Source organism: Capsicum annuum, chromosome 7, assembly GCF_002878395.1.
Source record: "Capsicum annuum cultivar UCD-10X-F1 chromosome 7, UCD10Xv1.1, whole genome shotgun sequence".
NCBI lineage: Eukaryota > Viridiplantae > Streptophyta > Magnoliopsida > Solanales > Solanaceae > Capsicum > Capsicum annuum.
In genome coordinates this window covers 135,624,240-135,631,074 of record NC_061117.1, presented here as the reverse complement: position 1 = coordinate 135,631,074, position 6,835 = coordinate 135,624,240, and positions in this window count along the sequence as shown.

The window sequence follows — 6,835 nt, the reverse complement described above, 5'->3', positions numbered from 1 at the left end:
TTCATTTTGGATATTATTATTTATTTATATTATGGCTTGACTTTTGAATGCAGTCTCATATTAGGTTTGATTTATTTATTTTTTGCATTCTTTATCTCTTTGGCTATTGGGCTTACCTACCCAGAGTTGGGAAGGTATTGGAGCCTTCATGATGCAAGCACGGTTAGCTTAAATTTTTCTAAACCTATATTCAAGGTCTAGTCAATGGGATCCAAGCCATGCTCATTTTGAAGGTGCAAAGAGGATCTCAAAAGTCACTTCAAAGAGGCTCATGTACACATTTCCAAGCTATATATTCCATGAATAAGAATATAGAGTCTTTGCTATTGAAGCTACATATGTAGGAGCACAGAAGCTATGAGAGATAGCTTAGATGGAAGAGATGAAGACTCACATGTAAATCAAATCAAACTATAGGAGATAGATTTGAAATAAGACAAGCCCAAGAGAAATATTGAAGGCTCCAAGTAAAGCCCTGACTGTCCATTTCAGCGATGAAAGCTTCCACATGGTCAATCCTAGTGACACTTTTCCAATGGACTATTAATGCTCACCCATGTTTGGTGATGGCATATCATTTTTGGCGAGCTCAATCCACTTGGGCAAGTCTCAAGCCTATTTAGCGATCAACCAAGGGCCTTAGAAGTTGAAAATTCCATTTGAGCAATCAATAAGGTCCCTTGTGGGCTATTTCCTTGACATCCACTTTTGGGATATTTTTGTAATCAACTACTCTTATATATGCAATAGGTATTAACAGATGCCTTTGCTTGTTTTCTTCTTTAGAATATTTTTTCTTAAGATTTGAAGAAGCCCCTTTAAGAGTGTAGTTCAAAGGTGGATTTTCTTTAGGCTATATTAGCTTATTGTAATTAAATCTAGGTTAGCAATAGAATGGATTTCCATTGTTGATATAGAATGCCTTTTCTTGATTTTTGTTATTGATTTTCTCATTTGTTGATTCATTTGTGTTTCTCAATTCATTGAATTCAAGTATATTTCCCTTGGGTTAAATTGTGAACTCAATTGAGTCTTTATTTCTTCACTTTTGATCCCCAATTTCTTCTTTATCATAGTTTCCACTTTTAAACCTAAATCTTATAATTAGGATCGTATCATTTGGTATCATAGTTTAGGTTAGAGACATGATTTTACAAATTCAATACTAGGTTCATAATTTGGAAAATAACGAAAAAAATTTGAGAAATTCAAAAATTTAAAAGAGAAAATCAAAAATCAAAGTTGAATCGAATCTTGTTTTACATTTCTAATGTTAGATAAGTGTTTTTTAGCATTTGTGAAGTTTGGGTCTGAAATTTGGTTTATTTAGAGGGTTTAAAAATTTCACTATTGTTGAGCTTGAAACAGCTTGGAGAAGGTGAAGTGGTTATTTGATTATGGCTAAATTAGAGTTCTATTTGTATTAGATATCATTCTCCCTATAGATAAGAACTAGAATCTAAATTCTGAAGACAAACAAAGTTGAATTCCACTAGGCCTAATTTCAGAGTTCATCACGTTCATGGTGTTATTCATGGTATGAAGAATTTGCAAGTGAGTATAATTTTTTAGAGTTATTGGTTAAGAGTTGAAGCCTAAAAATGTTTGGGCTTGGTTTGGGAGGTTGAAAGGAGCTTATTGTTAACATTCCATCGAATTAGAAATTCCATTTGACCAAAGTTTGAAAATATAAATATTCAAGTGTTCTTCATGATCTTCAAATCTTGTTGAGAAGAATATTTAAAACGAAGAGTCTATACATAAAGGAAGAAAGAGAGAATGAAGTGTTAGTACTAAAGAGAATTTACCAAAAGGTGTAAGTACAAGGTTAAGGAAGTACAAAAAGACCACAAAGTACAAAAAATGAAGGCTTCGGGTGAGACCACTGCCAACTTTGGCGAGCACCCCTTCACCATCGCCCATCTTTGGCAATACAAGGAAGCATCGTCCAATTGATTAGCGATATACAAAACTACTTTGGTAATATGAAGCTTCCTAAGTCTAGGAATTATTAACTTTGGCAATGGGTAGAGCACTTTGGTAATCCACCCTGAACTTGGACGATTCTTAGGTGTAGTTTGGCGAGTTGGGACTTGAGTTGGGCGATCCAACTTGCACTTTGGAAAACCAACCTCTATTTTGGCGAAAAAACATCACTTTGTTAAGTTAAACTTTTTCTAATCCCTCAAAATTCATCTCTTGATTCTTAAACTCTCTTTTTAATTCTTAAAGCTATTTTTTATTATAGCTTTTGGTGGATTCCCATTTAGATTAGTTAGGATTATTGTAGCTTAATCAAGTAATTCATTGATAAGATTGTGATAGAGTGATTAGGATGGATTCTCAATATTGCTCGTGTTAACTTCTTCAAGCTTAATTAATCATTGAATTCCCTTTTTATGGATTCAATTATGTTTCTTGTACATTTGATGATTTCTATTATCCCCTGGTTCAATTATGGATTCAATAGATATGTTCTTCTTTTATTGTCATTATTTTTCTACCCTATCCCTCTATCTTAAATTTATGTTGTTTAATTTCATGTTTTGATCTTTCTTATTGAATTAAGATTGTATCATTTGGTATTAAAGCATAAGCTAGAGATTCGTCCCTACAAATTTCAATAAGTGTTCATAATTTTGAAAATCACAAAAAATTTGAGAAATATGAAAAATTCCCCAAAAAACAAAAATTAGAGTTGAATCAATTCTTGTTTTGAGTTTCTACCGTTAGATTAGTATTCTAGCGCTTTTGAAGTTTGGATCAGTGATTAGGTTTGATTTTGGAATTGATTAAAATTTCACCTTTATTAAGCTTTAACAAAAACTTGAAGAAGGTGATTGGAGCTAAATTGGAGTTCTAATTATTTTGGGGATTGATTCCTAATTAATTAGAACTTGATTCTGAAATTTGAAGGCAATCTAATTTGAATTCCACTAGGTACAATTTTGGAGTTCATCATGCTCATGGTGTTATTCATAGTTTGAGAAAAATGCAAGTGGTTTTAACTTTTGGGAGCAATTGAGTATGAGTTGAGGCCTAAAAATATTTGGGCTAGCTTTATGAGGTTGAAAGGTTCTCGTGGTTAACATGTCATCAAATTTGAAGTGCATTTGATCGAGGGTCGAATTTTGAATATTCATGCGATCTTTATGATCTTCATATCTTGTTGAAGAAGAATATGAAAAAAATGAGTATTTAATCCAAAAGCATAAAGGACAAAGAAGGTGTACTTGTCTTTGGAAAAGGAATTTATCAAAAGGGGCAAGTACAAGCTCAAAGGAAAGTACAGGAGACCACAAAGTATTGAATTTCATCATCTTCAGGTATCCTTACTACTAAGTTTGGCGATACTAAGGGGGCATTACCTAATAGTTTGGCAATATACAAACGTAGTTGGGCGATGGTGATGTTGCCAAGTCATAGAAATTGTTACCTTTAGCAATTAGGGGAGCACTTTGGCGATCTGTCCTTAACTTTGGAGAACCTAGGGTCGAGTTTGGAGATAGTACACTACCTTGGCGAGATAGGCTTGAAGTTTAGTGATGGTATCTTACCTTGAGTGATAGTGAACTTAACATTAGTGATGGTGGATTAAAGTTTGGTTATAAGCGGTTGAGTTTGGCGATGATAATAAAGTTCAAACAAATTGGTATTAATCTTCTCCAATCAATCTAATGATCTAATTCCTTAGTCTCTATACTTAAATGGTGTCATGGGGTTTGATCTTTAGCTTAATGATCAAAGCATTACCAAGCATCGGACCAAGAGAACTTTACATTCTTCTGAGTTAACTTAGTAACCGGGGGTAGCTATAGTCAAAAAAACTCTTCACAAACCTCCTGTAGTAACCAACTAAACCTAAGAAGCTCTAAATATCAGTTGGAGTCATGGGTCTAGGACACTTCTTAACCACTGTAACTTTATGCGAATCCACCGTGATTCCTTCACTACAAATGACATAACCCAGGAAAGTGATAGCATTCAACTATAATTTACATTTCAAATATTAGCATACAACTGTGATCTTTCAGGGTCTGGAATACAATGCGGAGGTGATCAGCATGATCTACCTTCCACTTAGAGTACACAAAAATATCATTTATGAACATAATGACAAACAAATCCAGAAACTATCGGAATACTCTATTTATCAAATCCATGAATGTCGTCGGGGCATTGGTCAACCCAAAAGATATAACTAGAAACTCAAAATTCCCATACCGAGTTTGGAAGGAAGTCTTAGGGGTATCCACTACCCTGATCTTTAACTGATGATACCCAAACCAAAGATCAATTATAAAGAAAAATTTAGCACCCTATAGCCAATCAAACAAATCATTAATCCTTGGAAGAGGGTACTTTTTCCTTACCGTCACCTTATTCAACTGCCCGTAGTCAATAGAAATCCGAAGGGAACCATACCTATTACACACGAATAACACTGGTGCACCCCACGGGGACACACTAGAGCAGATGAAACCCTTGTCTAAAAGATCCTTTAGTTTCTTCTTAAGCCCCTTTAACTCAGCTAGAGCCATTCTATATGTGGAAATAGAATCGGACGAGTGTCCAGAACAAGATCAATCCCAAACTCAATTTTCCAATTCGGAGGGACACCAGGAAGTTCATCAGGTAAGACCTCAGAAAATTCATTCACCACCGAAGCGGAATGCAAAGAAGAACCCTCCGAGTTAGAATCTCTAACTCAGACCAGATTATAGAGACACCCCTTGGAGATTAATCTCCAAGCTCTAAGATATAATATAAACTTCCCATTAGGAGCTAGGGAACTACCCTTCCATTCAATAACCAGTTCATTAGGGATTTAAAGACAACCATACGGGTTAGATAGTTTAGAGAAGCATAACACGAGTAAAATTAATCCATCCTTAAATATGACATTGAAATCTACCATGTCTAATTCAAACAGATCCACCAAGGTCTCCCGAACACCCACAGACACCACACAACCCCTATAGACTCTTCTAGCAATCACAGAATCATCCACCGAGGTAGAAACAGAAAAAGAGTCTGAAACATACTCGGGACTAAAACCAAAATACACAGTCACAAATGGGGTTACATAAGAAATAGTGGATCCTAAAACAAGTAAACAGTACACATCACGAGAAAATATTTTCAACATACAAGTCACGATATCAGGCGATGCCTCAAACTCCTAGCGGGTTCTAAGAGCATAAAGACGATTTTGTCCAGTGCCGAAACAAGATGGTGTACCCTTTGGGGCCAGAGCTGATGAAGAGGCAACCAAAACCTTGTTTGCCCCAGAAGCATCCTTCACAACATGACAATTTTTAATCATGTGCCCTGGCTGACTGCAGTTGAAGCACTTGTCCCTTCCTTCATATAGTAGCCCTGATGTAATTAACCACAAAATCTGTAGGGAGGGTAGGATGGAGCTGACTAGGCCCCACTAGGCTGAGATTGGGCACTTTGTTAAAAAATAGTCCCAAACAATGTTGGGCTTCGAAAGTGTCACACCGGCAAAGTACGAACTAAAATAATGATCACGAAAAAATTAAATATTACGTCAAATAATATAACAAGACTTTGTTCTAATACCACTTGTTGTAACTTTATAGAATTCACCCAAGATCACGTGTAAATCATTCAACAGAGATACAAAACTAGAAAAATGATAGAAACACTAACTTTTATACATAGCAATAACTTGATTGAGAATGACAAGATCTTCTTAATCTTAAAGATTGCTCTTTCAAGTATTTTTTTATATGACATGGTGAGAAAAAGAAAAGAAGTGTTATCTTCTAATTTAGGGACCATGCGTATTTAAGACTTTGAAATGTATTTTCATGTCATAAGGTACCTTTTCCAATAAGTCTTCATCAGTCATTTGAAAAGGTCATGGATTTTCTTCAATTCCATTTAAACTTATACTAATAGATATTTATATTTAGGTCCAAAAACTTTAATACTTCATTAGATCATAAATTAAGTTTTTTTTACAGATAGCATATCTATATATAATATATTGATATGTGAATCCACAAAATAAAAATTACTAACACACTTAGTTACTCGTATCATCTCGAGTTACACTTGCTAAATTGATGATATTGTAATCATAAGAGGGACCAAAAATAAAAGTGAAAAATCCGTAATTAAGAATGTTGAGTAGTTTATATGGTCGACATTATGATAAATTGAGTTGTAATTCAATATTAAGTTGTTAGGTATTACTTTAACTTACAAGATTTAATATCATCCAAAATTTCCTACTCCACTAAATAGACTAGAAAGCCTGAAATGTGACATGTTTCTTCCCAATTACTATATGATTAATGAAATTAGTCCGCTAAATAGAAAATCTTTTCTCCCGACAAAATTATTTCATCTAGTAACCGAACACCTTAGGGTGTGTTTGGTCTGAAGGAAAATATATATTATAAAATATTTTCTTATTTTTCATGTTTGATTGAATAATTTCATGGGAAAATATTTTTTCTACAAAAATATGCTCCTTAAAAATGAAAATGACTTCTTTGATAGAATTAAGAAAAACAATTTGTATAAGTGACATTTTATGATTATTGTAAAAATCCTCCCATCCACCCAACATCCCTAACCTCAATCCCTTGACCATTCCAACCCCACCAACAGCGAGGACCCTCACCCACCCTCTTTCATCTCTATCATTTTTTGTTGTATTACAGTAAATGCTTTTGAGATTACATTTTTTGACTTACTTAACAATAAGGCAATAACACTAGAAAGAACCCAACTTATTTTTCAAAAAAAAAATAAAAAAAATTTCCTCCTTGCCAGACACACCCTTTTGGAGGTATCTTTG